At 35.0% G+C, this 22046-nt stretch overlaps 1 protein-coding gene across 7 annotated transcripts in view; it reads right to left on the bottom strand.

The window, feature by feature from the left end:
- The window catches only part of ZNF385D (zinc finger protein 385D), a 453016-nt gene that overhangs the window by 68510 nt on the left and 362460 nt on the right, over nt 1-22046 (bottom strand). The window lies entirely within an intron of this gene.

The raw sequence follows: 22046 nt of genomic DNA on the forward strand, positions 1-22046 counted from the left end.
AGTGAAGTTTTTAATTAGAAACAATTTGAACAGAAACAGCACAATCATGCACCTTTTACAATTCTCAACACATAACATTGAGACATACTGTAAGCCAAATACAAACAGTCAGAGGATGTTAATTATAATCAAACCAAAAGACCAGTGTTAAGTTACAATGATGCATTAAAAATGACATAATACTGTACACCCTTGTGTTGCTATCATGTCAACTATTTTTAGAGTTTCTAGTCAAATTTAATCATCAGTCAGCTTCAGATTCTGACTGCACTTTTTTCCCCTAAAAAGTCTAAAAGACTAGCTTGTCACTAGTCAAACGTGGTTCACAATGTGGTCTTTAATACTGAACTATGAATGCTGATATTAGTTTGATACAAATCTCAGCTTTCTTCAAAGAATTGTTGGCAGAGAATCCCAAGTTTAATTATTCTGCATCCACAGCTCTCTCCAAATTCTCTCAGCTATAGTTCCACAAACCTCATCTCAAGTTTTATGTTGGATGCTGAAGAAATATATAATGAGGTCCTGTGCAGAAATTGGTGACCTTTTCATTGCTCTGAAATATATGAATGAAATTGCTCTAAAGTGGAAACATATTGCTTGAATTTACAGGTATGATAGCTGCTATGCAGAGTTGTCCATAACTCGCTTCCCATCCTCTACTTAAATAAGGTCTTCAAGTCTTTTTATTTTAAAGTTTAAATCTCTATCCTCTGCAGGGACATGAAGTCATCTAAGCTTGTTTCAATATAACTGTAGCTGGCATGTTAATGGGAGTTCTGTGTGAGAGCAAACAGATTGCTTCTAAGCATTTAACCAGATCCAAATTAGATTATGCTGAACTTTACAATTGAACTGGAACCCTAATTAAAAAGACAAAACAAAAAAAAAAAAAAAAAAAGGAAGAGTTCTTTCATTATCTTTCCTTGCAGGATTAAGATGTAGGAAATGCAAAAATATTCATAAATATATTTTTGAGCAAAGCAACATAAAATATAGTACCTCACTGAATAATTTTTTGCAGCTGTAAGAGGACCAAAATCATTCTTGATGCTTAAATGGCTTTTACCTGTAGCCTATAAAATTCAATGCTGAAAGACTATTTACTTGGAGGATGAATACAAAAACAAGACAGATCATAAAATATAACTATTCCCAACTTTCATGCCTAATTAAGCAATAATAGGAGACAGCAGATGAGTGAAAAACAAGTTAAGTACTATTTTTTGCTGCTAACCATGATGCTTAACTAAATAAAGAGACTGTACCCATTCAGAAAGGTGAGAAGGGTTTCCTTCTGGAACCCTTTTACAAAAGAATACATTAGAAGAATACTTTAGGAAAGAGCTTACTTTCTTCCATGTTTGATGCACAGAATTAATCCTAGCACTGTGAAGACAAGTCACTCAGCTAATATCAGTATGAAGCATGAGAAATATGTGAAATATTGCTGGTGTAAAGTCATAGAGAACTTTAAGAAAATATATCCATTCTTGAGAAAGATATCCCACATGAAATTAAAAATTATTTTATTATTATTTATTATAATAATATATAATCATGCAAGATATAAAGAATATTCAATATACTAATAATATCCTGTAACTATATAAATATATAATTTTAATAATTTTATTACTACTTTGTATCTAAGTTGAAAACTCAAGAATCCTTAAATAAATTTTGAGGATTATGATCTTTAAAATTACATGTAGACAAACTTTGGTCTGTGGGAACTACTTAAATGAAGGGGCAAAATGTCACTTTTCAATGTTATTTGTAATGACTTCTTGACTATTTGAGCAGTACAAGTCAATTTAAGCATCTCCTTTTTTTTTTTCCTCTGGTTCCATGTACCAGTGTTAAATAACTGGGGACATTTCTGAGTCATACATTTTATAACCTTGACAAATTGCTCAAATATAAAAAGGGATTTGTCTATAAAATCTGTCTTTATATTTATGTTATAACTACACAGATACGTATACTACAAAAGAATAAAAATACTGCATGCAGATGTGAACAGCTAGAAAACAGATTCATGTAAAAACAGCTGTATTTTCCTTGCTTAAGTGCAGTATTGTTACCAAAATCACCATCATATTACCAAGCAAATTGAAATGTGTAAATACACTGAGAAAGATGAAATGTTTTAAACAATCCAGACAGTATTCTCTTACTATTACAGTCAACATATCTACACAGCAGTTTTCAAAAAAAGTTTGTCTACCTGACTAATGTACTTCACTGGATTATATACCTTCTCACTTATGTTCTTTAGGCAGTGGTCCAACAAAAACATTGTGCTTAGTTTTTTGCATTGAGAAAAAAAACAGGTCTTGTCCTATTCTCAGAGAGTTTTTAACTTTGCACCACTGCATCTTCATTTTCATATCCCTCCTGATCCACCTCATGTTACCATTCTTCTTACAGATTGCTTTCCTGACTTAATCACTCCCTCTAGGCAACACCTTCATAATGAAAGCCAGTTCAAATAAAAGAAACCTTTTGCAAAAGGCGTAGTGAATATGTTCCATTGATTCCACCTCACAAAATTAAATCCAACTATTTTGTATTATGTCTTTCTCATTTCACAATGCATTTTGAAAGATGTCTGTTGTGGAGACTGCTCCGTGCTTTTATCTGGCTAACTAATAGCAAGGCTGCAGTCTGTATGCACCTTAAGAAAGCACAAAACTAAGAGGGCTGAGAGTGCTGGAAAGTCTATTCTATCTGCCTGGGACTTCAGAAGTTCAAGACATCATTACCAGCTACTGGATGCTACCCTCACCTCTGTTAGTAGTCACAAAACAATAGTAGTAATTTTGGCTAATACATCTGCAACTGATGTCCGGATTCTCCAAAACAAAAAGCTCTAAAACAACAAAAAAATTAGGTTCCCAGTTCAAACTAATACTGTCGGTGAGCTAGGCACACATGGAAAGCAAAAACACATAACTGCATAAGCCAAGAAGGCTTCTGCTCTTGATGGAGTCAGGGAAATTGCTTATGAGAGGTCTATCACACATTACCATAATCTCTGAGTACAAATATTTTCCTATAGATGGGCTGTCAATAAGTATTTGGAAAATAGTTTTGTTGATTTCCTGAGCACACAAGAAAGTGATAAAATTCAAATCTATTTTTTATTTTTGGAACAAGCATGTCATTTTTTCTAGTGACTCCATAGCCTGGCCAGCCAGTGATGACAGCACTGCCCAGGGAAGGTTGAAGGATGCAGCTGAAACATCTGTATCCTACCAGTTATGTGCCATTTACATAAGCCGAGCTGATCTCTATGGAACTTCTCCAGTAAGTAAACTGGAGAAGTTTACAGGGAGAAAGTCAAACAGCCCTGAGATGCCCAGCACTTGGTTCAGGCCAAAGCAGGGCTCTAACAGTGAGACACAGATAAAAAATTTTGGAGAGGATTGTGCAGTCTTTTTCATAGAGATGGAGCTACTCTATTTAGTAGGTAAGCTTTTAGTTGAGGCTATATTAAATTTTAAAAAATACTTTCTTACAAGGCCCTCTATATGTTTGCAGAGTGAGTGCACATGGGAAATTCAGGATTACACAAAATCCTGTGCTTACCCACTAGAAAACAGAAAAACTCCACAGACTTTAGCAGTTTCACAGACACTGTACATGAAACAACTAATTACCTGTGCAAGACTTTGCAGAATAGGAGATTCAGTGAAAACATGTAATTTTTAAAGATGATGTCAACATGATGACATAGCTCTGCCTAATACATACAAATTCAATCTGCAGTCAATTATGGTGCAGATAAACATTGCCTATCATTATTTCTACCTTCTGCTGAGCTTACCTTTAGCTTCTGAGTCGTGCCACTTAAATTTTTTGTGCAGACTATCACAACACTACTCTGTAATCTACCTTATTCACTCAGACATAATCGTGGTACTAAACACCAAGGATACGTGTAACAGGACTTCTTTGGGACATGTTCTGGGAGAAGGCTTTTGCCCCCTAAACTATGATCAATCAATTCACCCTTTCTCTAGAACCAAATATACAATAATAGGTCAAGAACCACAAAGGCAGTTTCTGTCAAAAACAACCCAAAATAATTCTCCATCATTATGGCAGAATAAAATGTCCCAATATGTTATTCCCCAGGTATTTATCTTTCTATGGAAAGAAAACTCCCTCTTACTACTCCCTCTTCTCCTTTCTAAAGTATTTATTCAATACACTCATGAATGTACCCTGAGACTCACTGATCAGAGTGAATGAGTGCTTCCTGAGCTTACTAGCACCCTTGCATAATTAATCTGCTCTACCCCACTCCCTGTTGCTGGGCTTCTTCCAGAATAATTTCTATAATGGTGAGAGATTGCACCTGGCAAGAGCCTGCATCTCATTGTGAGAGATTGGCATTGACACCATTCTTATGGTAAAAACCATCCATAGTTTGGTAAAATCAATTTCATTTTCATTATGAAAAGGAATATATTATTTTCATTATGGAATGCAAAACTTATTTTATCTTGGTCAGATGAAGAAAGTAAAAATTTGCTACCTAACTTCACTTGTTCCATAAGACAGTATTTTTATGACCATGCATTTGCTTGTACTTTTAACTGCCATTGAGTGTGACATTACCTGAAATAATTTAGGTAAGATACAAAAATCTGCCTGAATATAACACATTGCATTCTGAGGCAACATACACTGTGCCAAAATATATATACTAAAGGGAATATAACTCAATTAATCAACCAGTTCTCATACCTGGCATTTTTCTTCTAAGGACACCAATACTTCATGCAGCACAACAAAATTTTGTTACATGTTCAAACACAATAAACAGGCCATTTATTTTGCCATCTATTTTATCCTTTTTATTGTTAAGAAAAAACAGTTTAAACATAATTTTGACAAGGTTATAAAGTTCTAAAATCTAGAATTTTATATATTCTGTCTTCCAAAGCAATATGTTTTGTTTAGGGGGATGTTGTTTTGATGGGGAGATGAAACACGGTCTTTTGAAAACTGCTATCATCAATAAAATTAACTTTAACATTTAATCTCATCTTTACTGTATTAATTGGCAGCATCATTTATTTTCCCCAGAGCAAATCTTACTGTAGTTAGAGTTTCACAAGAATATTAAACTCCATTGGTATTTTTTTAAATTTAGATTAACCAAATAGTCAATTTCACATTAATATTAGAATGATATAAAAAAAAGTTAATCTACACACACTGCTATGAGCTATGCATATAATAAAATAACACATGTATTAATTCAGCTTAGTAAATATAATATATATGCTTCCAGTTTGAATCTGGAACTGCTATATTCCAAATGGAGGACTTGAACAAATGATATATGCTACTGTTATTTTGTAAAAACGTACTCCAGATTCCTTGCACTAGCAGTGCACATCACCACATATTTTATACATTGTATTAATACTCTAAATGTAGTTCAATATTCAGGTTATACACAAATGAGGTTTACTTCAAAGCAATGGATCCTGTTGAACTTAACATCAATTTTCTGAAGAGCATTGAAAAGTTCACTTTTTTTTCTGGTGTCATCAAAAGAATGACAGTGTTGGATATGGAGTCAGCATCTGTTTGAATAAGAGTTTGGTCATAACACCTAACTGGAGTCAAGGGCCTACACATACACTTACCTGCCCATACACTTGTTTAATTTAGAAACTTTTCACTGTTTGAAGACAACCTACTTGATTCCTTCAGCATGCATCTTGTGAACTTATAACTAAAGAAAGTTGAGTAGGTGGGTTTAGAGTACCTTGTCTGAGTGTTTTCACCTGCTTTCTGTTGCCAAGGAAACTATTTCTGTCTGTTTCCATTCATAATAAAAATCTCATTCAATTCTGAGTTCCCGATATTTTTTGACTGAACAAAGAATCATGGAAAAGTGGTGGTCAGACACAAGATATTACAAGAAATTTCATGGAAAAGTGGAAAAGCTCAAAAAGTGCATATTTAATTATTAATTCATAATTATTTCAACTTTATACTTGAAATTACAAACAAGTTAATATGACTTCTACATACAAAACCATAAAAGAGAGTCCACAGGCTTATTGTAACTGCTCCTAAACACAGTCTTAATACTTTTATTGTAATCACTGTTTTTAATGCTGTAATTACTAGAAGCTTTTCAAGTTTCAGTTTTGTGTTCAGAAAAATGTTGATTCAGCTTTCTGATTCTTTCATTAAAATATACAGTTACACAGATTTTTCATTTTGAATTCTCAATTTATATTTCAATAATTATTTTAATGTAAATATTTCTGATGTCCTTTCAGTCAACTCCTACCCATAAACAGAAATTCAAAACCCACAATAAGAAACTTAAATGTCCAAATTTCCTGATTACAACTCTATTTTATGTGAGCTTGACTGTAGGTTCCCAGGTTGAATCTCCAGCCTTCTTGTAGAAGGCTATAAATAAACATAGAGTATCATGTGAAGTTTTCCACTGTGAAAAGTTTGCACAGATGAACAAAGACTGATAATTTAAGGATGGAAGAGTTTATAGATTCTTTCATTCTCTTCATATCCCAAAAGGCACCCAAGCCTTCCATGTGCAGAAACATCCATAGAGAGGCACTGTGTTTCCTTGGAAGAAAAGAAATCTCAGCCCACTAGTTGTTTGCTTATTTAGACACATTTTGTATTTCTAAAAGGGTCCTATGCCAGTAATTTACTTTAAAAATTCCACTATAGGTGTATCCATAGGACTTCTCTCTCTAGGCAGAAATACATTACAGCAAAATAAAAAAAAAAAAAAGGAAAATACATAAAATGAATATATGCTACCTATTAGAAATAAAAGTGCATTGTTTTATGTAATGAATCAGAATAAATAGAATATAAATAGCTTAGTGCTGATAAAAACTAGTGCCATACCATGGAAGTAAATTTGCCTTAAAATCTAGTTTTATCTTAACAATTAGCCAGAGAGAAAATATTTTGAAAAAATAATCCAAATATCCAGAGGGAACAAAGGTTTATAAAGCACAGGAACTTAAAGATCAGTCAGTCTACAATACAGTTATATTTATTCCTTTACATAATTTTATTTGTTTTGCCTTGCTTTCAGTCATCCTTGGGTGATTCTGTGAACATATTCAGGGCCTCATTGAAGTCCACAAGATACTGTTTGTACTGACAAGATTTGCTACTGCTCTTCTGCCAACTATCATAGGGTCAGAGCCTTAGTACTTTGAATCATTACCTTAATACATACCCAGAGCACAAAGACCTGCTTGTGAGCAAGTCATTAAATCAATTAATATGATAGGTTCTTAAAGTAATACATATATGTGGATAGATTAAGTTGTTCCAGAAGTAGTGAAGGCTGAAAACTGGGGTTTATTTAATGAGACATGTAGGTTGTAGTACTACCATCAATACAGAAACAGCAATGATACCATCCAGTACAAAGCTGACAGGTCAGAATCGTTTACTCCTTTAAGCTGTTAGGTTCCATGTAGGAAGTCGCAGTTAGGAATATCAAATTATACAAAACTTAAAGAGACGTTCTGACATCACTTACTGTTTACATTGCAGTTACATTTTGTCTCCTTCCTACAAAACAGTGCCTCTGAAATCAACTGGACATTGTAGATGTTGAGAGACATTTTGATAGGACAAGTGTCTCAGAAGTGCTCTATATTTCTACATTGGCTTTAATGTTTCTCATCTCCTCTAGCCAAGCACAGGTTATCAGGTTCAAAACTGGAACAGCTATATGAAATCATAAAGTGTATAATGCAAAAAAAGGTTAAACCAGACAGGTATAAAAGCCCTTTTTGATTTTAAAACCTAAGACATTTGTTTGGGCAGAGATTACTTAAAGAGTGAAATTTCCAAATGGTACAGAAATTTAATGCTGAGATGCCAAAGTTTTTGGAGCAGGTAAATCTCTTCATATCTATTCACAAAATTGATTAACAAATTTATACTTATTTATTTGTTCTTTCTTGTTTTTATGTTGTTCTTGTTTTTGTTATGGCAGGGCTAAGGAAAAGACAGCATGTCTTCTCCAGTCCATAAAAAATTACTTTCAGAAAACTGATTTCTTAAGTAAAAAGCTATAAAGATTTCTGAATCTTTGAATAAAATGGAAATAGGAATCTTTAACTTCACTTCCAATGATGAACTGAAACTATGAATAGCTCTCAGTTTACATCCATGACATCTCACTGGTGGGATAATTAGTATGCCTCAGTGTGCTTTGCAGCACCCAAAAGTTATACGATGAAACACATTGTACTGAAAACTTCTATCTAAAAAAACCAAGAACTCAACAAAGAAATCTCCTCATGGGTTTCCAAGCTGGTGGTGTACACTTGGAGTGCATGGACAGCTTGAACTGATTTGAGCTCAGTGAGCTTCAAGGATGATTTCTGGAGTTCAACCACCTCTGAGTACAGGTGAAGCAGCAATATGGGGCAGCCATGTTCTTATGTTCATAGCTTTGAAACTTTAAAAACTGATCCCTAAAAAAATTCTTTAATATGTTATGCTTAACACTACTATTAAACTGCGTAAACCAGTAAGTTCTTTTTTTCCCTTGGGTATGTATTAACGACTTAGTTTGTACAAATAAGTGCACAAATATGATTAGCGTTTGCAAATAGGTCCTTATTCTGTTACTGGTAAGTAATTTTTATAATTCTGCAGTGTAAACAGATGCTATTTTCCACTACATATTCAGCTGTAATGAGCTAATTCAATCTGTTAAAAACAACAAAAGATCTTCAAGAATGAGCTATTTGCTTCAACATTCCAACCTCCTTTGAAATCTATGTTGAAATCACCCATGATAGGAAGTTAGAAAATTACTGTAGAGGCCCTGTTGTAAAAGGCTTTAGTTAATTTATTCAAATCCCAGCTGTGTTCTTTTACCTCCCTAACAGACATGTTATCCATCATATTGATCCAAAAGTTATTTTTGACCAGAGCCAATATGCTTCATTACTTTTCCTGTAACAAAACAATATCTGGGCTCAAGTTTTACAACTGTTGCAACATTCATGCTTATGAAATCATTACACACCAAAATCTAGAAACAACGAACCATGATATTTTCCTTGTCCTTTGGAAATGGCAAGAACCTCCTTGCTATGAAAGAGAGAAAAATAAAACCAAAACAGAAAGCAAACATGTTGAGTTTAGATTGTGTGGGTGAAATCCTGGCACCACTTAAGTCAACAGAACTGTTGACATTTATTTCACCCTGGCCTGGCAATTGAACGCAAGTGCAATACTCCATCTGGAAACAGTGAAGAACTTAAAGATGGACGGATAGCCTTTGACTAAGCCAACAAAACCAAATGTACATCACATAAAAATATCAGCTGAGAAAAAAAAAAATTTGCTTTCACCACAAAAAAGTGTCATAATCAACTTGGAATATGCTAAATGCTTAGCCTCACTATAGCATTTGTTTAACTTCATCATCTTGGTTGGCACTTTATACTAGTATTCAGGTGCTACTGGTATCTTGTCCATATGTATATGCTACAAAATAGTGAACAGTAAAAATTAAGACAACTAGAACAAAAAAAATTATCTCAAATGGAAATGCCTTGATTTTTCTGCTCTTTTTTACTGGGTTTTACTTAATACTACTAGAGACAACCATGGGAAAATTTTCCAATTGATTTTTTATTCTAGCAAACCTGTTTGAGAAAGGTAATTGTATATATATATATATATATATATATATATATATATATATATATATATATATAAATAAATAAAAGTATTTATACAGTTACAGACACAGCATGGGAAAGCTGCCATCTCACCAGAAATATCATACTGGATGGAAAGCTTTTAATCTAATACTAGATAGATAGATAGATAGATAGATAGATAGATAGATAGATAGATATCCCCGGCAAATATCCAGCTATAAGTGACTCACAGTTTTGTCAGAGAGACAAAATCCATTGTCCCTTTTCTAGTAGGTTGCAAATAATTTCTGCAGCACTTTATGGACAGACATAAAGACACAGTGCATATCAGAAGCACCACATAATGATATCTAGGGAGTACAACATCACAAGGCAGATAATCATTAGAACTCAGTCTCAACTGAACTTATGAGATTATTTTTCCATTTTAGATAATTTCTTACTTTTGATCCTAGAGCTAGATTACATCTGAGTCTATCTCATAATAGAAATACAAACAAAATGTAATAAAAATAAGTAGAATAACTCAAATTATCTCCCAAAGACTGTGCTTTATAGAATAATTAATTTCAAGGATGACTTATTTTGACACGAATTAACCTTAGATAGACCGAGAAAACAAGGACCCTACCTTGAAAAGACCTTAAGGGTGTGAGTTCAGACCATGAATTTGGAAGGTTAACAGCTGACAGCAGATGTTGTGACTGTAAAAGAAAGGACTTGTAGGTTCCTATGATCTACCAAATTATGACAATTATTGCCAGCAAGTTATCTGCCTGAGGCAAATTAACTGGCCTGAGATAAGTCAACATTCCCAGAGCATCTTCCTGGCTTTCAGAGTAAATGGCTGGAACCATGTCATCCCTGTGCCCATGCATGTCAGTCTCCTCAGAGCTTTGTGACACCTCCACTCCCAGCTCTGGATGATGTCTCTGTGTGCCACCTACTGTGCTAGCCACATCAAAGAATTGAAATGGCTTGGGTCATAAGGGATCTGAAAGATCTTCTATTTCCATCAGCCCTGACATAGCTAGGGACAACTTCTATTACACCAGATTATGCAAAATCCCATCCAGCTGGCCTTGAACACTTCCATGGATGGGCCATCTACAACTTCTCTGTTCAAGTGCCTCATCACCCTCACAAGTAAAGAATTTCTTTCTAATATCTGATCGAAACTTGAGTTGTCTCCATTTAAAACCATCCTTCCTAGTCCTGTCACTACATGCCCTTGTAATAATCCATTTCCAGATCTCTTGTAGGCCCCCTTTAAGCACTGAAAGACTGCAGTAAGGTCCTTCCAGAACCTTCTCTCTTCCAGACTGAACAGTCCTAACTGACCCAGACTGTCTTCATAGGAGAGGTGCTCCAGCCCTCTCATCACTTTCATGGCCCTCCTTTGCTCACTCCAGCAAGTCCACATCCTTCTCCTGTTGGGCTTCCAGAGCTGGACACAGCACTCCAGGTGGGGTCTTAGCAGAGAGGACAGAAGGGCAGAATCTCGACCTACAGCCCACCCTGCTTTTGATGCAGCCCAGGATTCACTTGTCTTCCTAGGCTACAAGTGCACATTAACGGGTCATGCTGAGCTCCTCATCCAGCAGTATCCCAATTTTTCTGTATTCCTCACAGGCTACCTGTCCTTCCACTCTGTTGGCTTCCTTTTTGTGTTTTCCATTCCAAATACAAACTAGATATTACTTCCAGGTGAGTGGCTTAAGTTGCATTAGCACCTTCAGTCTTACAGAAAATAAATCTAATAGGTTGCTTTAGGCAGACAACTGGCCAAGAATAAAATAGGGAGCTTTCAGGTTAAGCCAAAGTGTTGACTAGACCAAATATGGTAGGAGGACAAGCAGTTGCCTGCTAACTCTATAGCTAAAGTGTTCATTCAGTCATGTGCAAACCTCTTTCAGTAAATCAGGTCTATGACTTTTACAGGTTCAGGAACATGAGTATAACCCCCCTGATATTTTACAGAAAACAGCCTCTACCTTATTTATCTGATCAGACAGACCACATCATTGGTCTGGCTTATCACCACAGGAGGCAGTAACAGAATTTAAACTCTGTTTGCAGGAAATGTGCAGATGTAGCACTTGGGGACACAGTTAGGTGAACCTGTTGGTCTTTGAGGTCTTTTCCAGCCTTAATGATTCTAAGATTCTATGATATGCCTGAATGTGTGGTTATTTAGAGTGCAATAATTTCAGAAAATGACTTCATGTTAATGATAAAATCATCTTCTTTCTTTATCCTTTGGCGCTGCTAAAAGAGAATTATACTTCTCTCCAGCCAAAGGTCCTTAAGGGCCAACCCATCGCTCACCAGTTACAAGTTATCATCACTTATCACATTGAAACTGTATCTTTGCACACACTAAAATAGCTTACAGGGAAACACTAGGGGCCCCTGCCTTCTCCTAAGTATAATTCATGTTGTATTAACAACATACTGAAATGAAATGAACTGCTGTTACTCACTCAGCCAAAGATAATCCTGCTTCATAGCCACAGCTTAAGCACCTCAGTTTGCTATGAATATAGATACTAAATTAAAAATGCATATTTAGAATTTATGGGGCCATTTTTAATAGAGAAAAGGAATCATACCTGCAAAATATACAGATTTTTATGACTGCAACAATCACTTTCAATGCTTGAATTAAAATTCGTAGTCCAATTACTCTAAGTTTTTGTATCTCCTCACTGAGAATTGATCTCTTACAGCTCTTGTCAGGAGCAGCCTTAACAAATGGCCAACATGAGGACAATCGGTAGGGGTGGGGGAAGGAAGGTAAATATTCTTGGCCTTTACTTTTGCATTAATGTTTGTATCCAAATATCTTTTGGATACAAGTAGACTTTCTGAGAAAGATGATATACTATCCTTGCTAATTTTGAAAATCCAGATTAAAATCAGTTACCTATTTAAACTATTCTAGAACTGCTTCTATCAGCATTCCTTCCTGCAAATACCAAAAGAAGGCTGATAGAATTCAGCCATCTTAACTTTTGTATAAGCTTTATTAGTGAGTGAGAAAAAAAAAATATTAATTAAGGCTGCCTGACATTGGAGAAGATCTGAATCCTAAGTAACCCCAGCTGAAAAATGTTGGGATGATAAACCTCATCCCAGTTAAAAAAAAGGAAAAATACTTGCACTGGCCAGGGTGATATATTTCAAGATTCTGTCTTCAAGTTTTTCTGCTCTCTGGACTTGGACATACTTTCTTTCCTTGAGATAACTTTTTCTTAGGTTTCAACCAATATCTTTATGAACATTCAGCATTAATAGCTCCTGGATGGGTCTAAATACTGTTTACTTTGCCACCTAAAATTTTCGATTTCTCAAATCACCCCTTTCTGTCACCATATCCCAAATGTTAATTGTAAACTATGACAGATTCAGAGTCTCCTTTTATTCCTACACATTGCTCTGCATCATTGCACCCACTACTCAATATTGTTTATTTGTTTCTTCTCCTATGTAGATCCTTCTCCCTCTTGCATGCCTTAGCACAACACACCTCAGTGTCTGGACCAGAACCTTTGTTTTCTCACTGCAGTTCCTACTCCTCATGATCCCTACTGCTGAATGCCACTGCATCTACTGCTTTCTTCTTCTGAACATGTGTACTCTCCTTATTTCTTGCCATTTTTTTTGGTTGCAGCACCACCTCCAACAGCACTAATTTATCACAGGATAAACTAATAAGCTTACAAATATCCCAGGCTTCTCCCTGTGTCTTATGCCTTGCTGGCTTACCGTGCTGGTAAGGCCTGCCACCAATCAGGACATGGAGCTCAGACTCCAGAAGAATAGCCACAATATTTCTGTACCATTTTTACATATATGTGATGTGCATTTTCTTAGCTCTCCTGTGAAGGAAGTTTCATTCTTACAGCCTTTTCACAAACTGAAGAGATACTGATTAGTTCTGTGAAATAATTTTGGAATAAAAATTCCTAGCCCCTGAGAATTGCACAAAAGAAAGTACTGTTAAATACATAAAAAAAAAAAAATCTTAATTCTTCCAGTGTCTAAAATGTTAGTTATTTCCATATACTCCATGTTTTCTGACATCTTCAGACATTCTTACTCATTTACTGCTGCTTCTCAGAATGTGTTTACATTAGAAATTTACTTTATTACAACCGTTTATCCTTACATATGGCTCTGGTATGAAAAACATGTTAGAGAATAAATTGAAGAATGACAGGTGACTTGCAATGGACTATTTGGCTGGAACTATGTTACTGAAAACCCATTAAAAACCTCTATTCAATAACAAAAAAAATATTTTTTGTCCTGTCATTATAACAAGTAATAAGAGTCTTTGAAAAAGTAATGTAGATCGATGTACCTGTAAAATAAAAATTATGCCATATGCTCACATTAATTACTAAACCATAAAAATAAACAGATTGTCATTTTGGAAGAACAACTTCTATGCTAGTGATGAAATTCTGTATTTGGCAAATAAGCTATTCAAGCAGACAGAATATAAGTAATGAGGCTTGGTGATTATTTGATTTTCAATTTAGTGCTTTTATCATCAATTTAAAAAGAAACAAAACATCTGAGCAAATATCCCATAGCTTTAAAAGTACTGCATGTACAATTGGCTGATTGAATTACACGATCTAGACGTGTTTTGTATTGGTGTGCAGACTTAGGTGAGAGATAATAATGCTGAAGTGTCTGCAACTAATGAAAACATAACACCTTCTATTGGGTGGCATGGCTCACAGCAAAAAAGCAATATATCACTGTCCTGAAAATGACCAGCAGGAATAGGAAAATGAGCTATTGCTAATTAAACTTTTTATGTAAAAACAAGATTGCTAATCAAATCTTTATTACCCCACCCTGTCACATTCTTTTTTCTTCATTTACACTTTATCCTGTAATCCTTGAAGTATCAGCTTTATAGTTGTCTTATATGTTGTGGTTTTTTGACATGTAATAGGATTAACTTGTGACAATGATTATTTAGAGAAGATATCTAAAATAAAAAAGTGGCCATAAATGAAAAAAGAATGGTACAATTAACTACATCTGGTCATACTGATAGCTAATTAAAAGTAATATTTAAGTTACTAGCAAAACATAAGGTGCTTCCTCAAGCTGAAATTTCATCTTTCTTCTGACATCTGAAAACCACCTTTATTACAAGAAAAAAAATGTGTTATTCAGTAATGACCACAATATAAGAAAAAATCATTAAAGAAAGGAATTATGCCTTTAGAATTTAATTACTTAATTGCTATGAAATTTGCTATACAACCTTCATATAAATGGAATACTGATATTACCCTAACCAAATATCTAATTAAAAGCCAACAAAATACCTTTTTCAAAAATTCTGGGCTAGCATATAAAAATACAAAGTTTCTGCTAATGGAGTAAAACATAACAATTTTATTTTTAATTTGAATAGTTATAATTATTTCAATATTTGTACAATAAAGTGAAAAAGAACATAAGATATTTGAAATAGAAAAGTATTCTTCTATCATGTAGGGAAAGATCAACTGAACTTATTATTTTTATCAAAGAAATAAAAAAAATCAAAGCAAGCACTGACAATTTCAATACTCTAAATGTAAATTAAAATACTTCAGACAAAAGGCTTGAAGGCAAGTGATTCTCCCACCAAGGGATGATTTTCACTTGTCTCCAGGTGTAACATTATGTGCACTGATGGGCTGATCAACAGAACAGAACTTCTCCCCAGCTGTAATCAGGAGTGATTGATGGTTGGGACAAAAAAAGTTGATTATCATGACAAGTCCGCTGATGCAGAGAAAATAGGCTATGCTGGGGAAAGGATAAAACCTGTTCAGAGTCTACCTTATAAAATCTCCTTTCTAAGGGATAAAAAGAAACATTTATACCCATCAAAAAATTGCTAACATAAATTAAGTCAGTACATTTGCTATGCATTTGTATCTAAAGTTATCCCACCACAACACAGTGACACCTATCTAAATACCAAACAGACTAAATCCTTGTATTTTTAAAATCACACTTTGAGGTCATCTCATCAAACAATTATATATATGAAAGTACCTCTATGGTCTACCAGTAGACAATTACCTCAGATATATTTAAATACATTACTTGAATTCATAATTCAGATTTTAAAGTCTTTGGGGAGTTAGGTGTAAATGCCATATTGAATTCTTTTCTGAAAAGAAGTCAATACCTTTCAACCATTTAAAACCTTGAAAGACTTCACTTTCAATTGAGCTAAAAAAAAATTAACAAGTGTGGGCAATACGCCCTCAAAAGTATAGTTCAAATGTGTGGGTTTTTTTCTTCCAATATAAAGCTTCTAAAAGAAGGTATTGGGTTGCACTTCCATTCCTTCAGAGGATAAGGCTCCCAGCTGTTATCTGTGATGTAAGTAACTACACAGAATTGCAATATCTCCAGAGAATCTAAAAGACATAAGAGGAATGATAAAAGAACTCGGGAGCTGAAAAAGTCAGGCCTGGAGGTTCTGAAGTGGAATTTGTTTACATCAGGGGCAATTGTGTTTAATAACAATTCTTTCAAAAGCAAACATATTTACTCCAAGAACAGGCTGCACAGATACAATGGAAAAAATATATTACAGGTAACTACAGGAATGCAAATTTACTGACCAAAAAGAGAAAAAAAATACTGTCCAGAGTCTGTGTAACATTACTTGGAAAGCTTTTGTGGTGTTGGAAGAGAGTATCATCAACCAAAGCCAAGTATATGCACTATTAAGCACTACTTTACTCTTAATGCATTTTTAGAAGAAATTATTGGAAGGGAGAATTGATAAAAAATACGATTTTCTGCACATTTTCTTCAATTATTCTTTCTGTATCCCAGACTGATATACACCCCTGTCTGTTTATCTTTGATTTGTTTCTATGTCCTTGTGGCCTGGCAAAGTGAGCCAGGAGTCACTGCTCTGGAAGAGACAAGGTTTTGCCACTTTTACAGTGAAATCTGTAATCTCCACCCACTATTAATAATCCATAATCTCAGATTCCCTACTATATGAATTCTCATTTTGAAAAATATATGTGAAAGAACATAAAACAGACCAAAAAATGCTAGATGAAGATTGCACAACAGAGTTTATTTTTTTTCTTTCCTATGAAGTGAGGACTTGCCCATGGAAAGTGGTTTCTATAAAAACTCCCCACCACAATTATTTTTAAATTACAGTTGCTTTGTAGAGATGACTGACTTTGCATGTTAACTGAAGAAGCTGACAGGAAAAAAAAAATGCCTCAAACACAAGTGTAGGGCAAAAAGTGAAGAGATTTCTCTCCTTGCAGCTTAAACAGGCAGATTTTTCCATGAATGTCACAATAAAGATCCAGAAGAGAGACTTCCTTTCTCCTCTTCTATAGTATCATTTCCCCTGTCTGTACTAATTCCCTCGTGTATAAAATGAGTATTCCCTCATGTATAAAATGGTATTTTTCAATGTATAGTTAAAAAAATACTAACCATTGTCTTCTTTCCCACAATTTCCAGGCAAAAAACTTCAAAAAAGCTCTGGTTAGCCTCTACCTGCCCAACTTTAGTGTTTTAATTTCATTCATATTCCTCCACTATCCTCCAGGCACAAAATCTTTCTGACTCTGTTGCAACCCAAAAAATGTAAATCCATTAAAACAACTGGAAACAGATTTGTAATTTGCCTAGAAGACAACTCAGTGAGTAAAAGATAGTCCACTGAAAGCAGATTTTGGAAGATCTAGGACCAATGAGACTGTTTAGGCCTGCATGCCAGTATAATGTTTTCTGATACATTTTTATATATTAATTTAATAATTTTTGAGAGAAAGGAAATTTCTGACAGTAACACACAAAGATGTGGAGGGAGGTTGCTTTTATTTCAGACTTTCTGTCTTATTAATTGCTATCACCTCCCACCTAAAGCTAAAAGTTGTCCCCAAAAGGGCAAATACTGCAACTGTTCTCTCCAGTGCCATAAGCAGAAACCTTTTCAACTAATTTGTCTTCATATTCCACATTCAGAATACCAGTCATTAATCTTTTACAATTTATAAACAGGACTATCAGAGAGAGCAATTGCCTATTCACATATCATTTCTGGCAAACTCTAGTAATTTAAAAGAGATGTCAAACCTTCTGCACAATTGACTTGTTTTATCAAAATAAGTGAGAGCTTTGAAAATGAAATAACCTAATAGGATGAACAGAGGTAGGAAGCAAGAGCTGCCAAATGAAAATAAAAAAAATTTGAGTTTGACACAATCCAAATCTTACACAGCAATACCTGATGATCAGCTGTATGTTTTAGTCTCTTCCTATAGTGACTCTGATATTCAGCTGACATAGGCATTAGCAATTTCTCCTCAACCCTGCTTTTTCATGGACCAGGTAGCTGAAAGCATTAGATTTTCCTTTCTCCTGGATATATAGAATAGTTTAGACTACAAAAGATCTTTAAGATTGTCAAGTCCAACTGTTATCACAGCATTGCCAAGTCACTAAGTACAACTTCTACCCATCTTTACCTTGAAGGATGGTGACCCAACCACTTCCCTTGGGAGCCTGTTCCAGTGCTTAATTTAGACACTCCCTCTTGTACTACCACTGCTGAATGTGGCTAGACAGCGAATTTTGAGAGGAAAGAGTAAATCTTGTAACATGAATGCAGTGGACACCAAGGCAATCCATGTCTCCCCACTAGCAACTGCCTAAGAAAACAGCTGACATGTTCTTTCTTAAAGTTCAGTCACTTACAACCTTCTTCTTTCCTACTTCCTTCTTGATCTGAGGCAATGTCCCTGTGGGCCTGATACCCCCAGGCTGCTCCATGTTCTAGTACAGTAGTACAGATTTTCTAGACAAAATAGGGTACTTTCATTAAAAGAGAGGAGATGAGGACAAGGATTATCAAGAGTTTGTGTAGTGAGTTTGTCTAGGAAACTCTACAGCTTGCACAACACACAGAGACCACTCACAGCAGATACTGAGGGTCATACAGAATATTTAGATTGAGGCCAGTGCTTAAGGGACAATGAAATAATCACAACCTGATGATATCAGTCAGAGGACTCAGTTCAACACCAAAAGTACTCCAAAAGTACTCTGGAGTTCAAACATCAAAAGTACTTCAAAGCTAAACAAGGTACTCCATTAGACAAGAATAATTTCTGCTTGTAGGCTGTATAAATTAATAAAATTACTGTATAGAAATGAAAATTTTGAGAAATGTACTTCATGCAACAAAAGGTAATTATTTATACTTTCTACTTAAGCATTTTAGAAAGGCTTTAAGAAACTGGAGGTTATGTGAAAATTTATTACTACTATTAAATTCAGATTATTATGGATTTCATAATCTAAAATTAAGTTACTTATTCCCTACATGAAAAAGGTTACATATAAGCAAATAAGGATTATTTTGTTTTAAAATGAATACTAGAAAAAGGAAAATAAAAATAATAAGAAAAATTTTGAATATTCTAGAATGGGAAAGACCAGATTTGCACAGGATCTGACTGCAATTCATATTACAATCTTTAAAATTGTGGCCTAGGAAAGAGGAGATAATTCTTCTAAAATATGCAGGCTAAGCCAATAAAAACAGACTCCACTGAACATCATACTGGGCAGAGGATATACCAGGCTGCTTTCAAAATTCTTCATGTAATCAATTGAAATGCAAAATATTCGGTGGTATTTGATTTGACTACTGGAATACCAGAAAATCAAGTAATTAAATACTTTGTTAGCAATTCTTTATACTTTCTATATAGTATTGATGCAAATGCCAGATATTCCATAGAAATTTCCACACTAATAATTTTCTGTGATTACTTGCTACTTTTTAGAGTGACTACCACAGACCAATACCTCTGGAAAAATATTCACTTTGAATGTATTTCCATTCTGACTCATATTCTGATCTCAAATAAATTCTGTAAATGGAATCAGTATTTGTTTCTCCTTAATTTAACTCCATAGAACAGGAAAGATGGCACATTATTAGAAATAAATGGCATATATACAGAGAGACAGTTACAGAAATATATAAATTATATATAAACATGAATAACTTATATCTGGATGAACCCTTGTGCTTTCTCAGGTACAACTGCTGCAATCAATAATGTAAGCTAATATAGTAATACTGATTTTAAGGGGATGCTGGGCATCTCTAAATATTGACACAAAAGAATCTGCCTTAAAGAACCAGGCTGATGAATTAATATAATACAGGCACATTGGCTTGTGTCAAGACAAAAAATAAAATGCCCCTCTATAATAGATAGATAGATAAATAAATAAATAAATAAATGTGTTTGATGGCTAGTAATACCTGCCAAAAGTGACTTTGCTTAAAAAAGCTGAGCACTACAACTCAAGCAGAAATTATTTGGTTTACACCAAACCAGAATTCTAAACATCTAGCTTAATTGTAAATCTGAATCTAACCCATAATTGTTGTACATTTGTATGTACAACAAAACATGGAAAGGATAAGACCCTCTGGTTATAGCCACAAACAGAACAGTGATTGAAGCAAATAGCATTGATTGCTTCAAATACCTTTAAGCATATCTCTGCAAATTGACCAACAACAGATTTCAAATCAGAAGGGTGAAATGCTAAATAACTTCTAGCATTTAACTGTACCGGGCTTTCCTCATTCTTAATGGACCAATAAAGTTCCCCTTTTTGTAAAACAGATGCCACAGACCAAGTGTGACTGTCATTGGGTATGGATGAGGAAATCTCTGTCTTCCAAACTACAGAGAGAGATTTGTAAATTAGTCAAGCAAGATGTCATATCATCTCTCTATCAAGTGTGGGATTACATTCACCATCTCTTGTCCAGCCTCAGAAACAGGTGCCTAATTTCTGAATACTCTCTGCCAACAGGCACCCCTCAACTGTCCATACGTTTCCTTCCAGAATTTTACTACCATTACAGTCAAAATTGTTTCACAAAGTAGTTCAACAAAAAAAATCTCTTAAATAAAATTAATCTGAAGAATTAGTCAAATTTATTTATCTATCAAAACCAAGGAATACAAAGATCAATTGGTCACTAAACTCTTATTAACTCCCTTTCAGATATGGAAAGCCAACTATATTTCCCTGGTCATTTTTGTTGTACATCTGTCCAGTTCTTTCTACTCTCCCTAGTGGAGTGGATTTTTTTTCACGTCTTGTCATATTAGTGGATGTGTTCTAAATCCTGCAACTAATTATGTTTTCATTGGAGTGTGACGACCACTGTTACAAATAATTCTTCACCTAAGGCATTGCCAATTTCACCTCATAGAATTGTAAAATAGTTTGAGTTGAAAGGAACCTTTTAAGGGTCACCTAATTTAGCACCTGTGCAAGAAGCAGGGATATCTTGAACTAGATCAGGCCACACAGAGATCAGTTCAACCTGACCTTGAATATTTCTAGGGATGGGACATCCACCTCTTTGGGAAACCCATTCCAGTGTTCCATAACTTCCATTTTAATAAACTTACTTTTTATGTCTGATCCAATTGACCTTCCTTCAGTTTAAACCCATGACTTATTGTCCAGAAGTTTGCTCCCATCTTTCCTCTAATTTCTGAAAGGCCACAGTGATCCCTACTGCATTCCCTTCTCCAGGCTGAACAACTCGAACTCTCTCAGCTTTTCCTCACAGGAGACATGTTCAAGCCCACTGATTATCTTGTTGTCCCTTCTCTGGATGTGCTCCAACAGGCCAATGTCTTTCCTATGCTGAGGATCCCTGTACTGGATGCAGTGGTCAAGGTGGGGTCTCACAAGAGTGGAGCAGAAGAGAATCCCCTCCCCTGACCTGCTGCCCACAGTGCTTTGGATGCAGACCAAAACCTGTTTGGCTTTCTGGGCTGCAGGTGCATATTGTTGGGGCATGTCCAGCTTCTCATCCACAAGCACCCCCAGTCCTTCTCGTAGGGCTGCTCTTGAATATTTGCTGTGGAATACTTACTTATTGATGAATCTCATATTTGGGGGAAAAATTATCATAGGATTAGTTGGGTGAGTTTTCCTTCTTTTTTGTTTTTCTGCATTAGCCATCATATTTGGATTATGATTCATAATTCCATTAAGCCCAACATTTACTCATTTTAGTACTTGTGCATTTACTTGTTCCAGTCTAAGCACAATTGTTCATGCTTTTATTTACTGCACTTGTCAGAATTCCAAACTGTTTTCTCCAACTGGAGATAATTTTGGACTGAGATCTGGAACTTACCACCATCCATCAAGAGTCTGCCACCCTTCATCTAGATGTCATCCACAAAACTGGCATGTGTACACTGTCCT

This window comes from Lonchura striata, chromosome 2, assembly GCF_050655825.1.
Source record: "Lonchura striata isolate lonStrDom1 chromosome 2, ASM5065582v1, whole genome shotgun sequence".
Classification (NCBI taxonomy): Eukaryota; Metazoa; Chordata; class Aves; order Passeriformes; family Estrildidae; genus Lonchura; species Lonchura striata.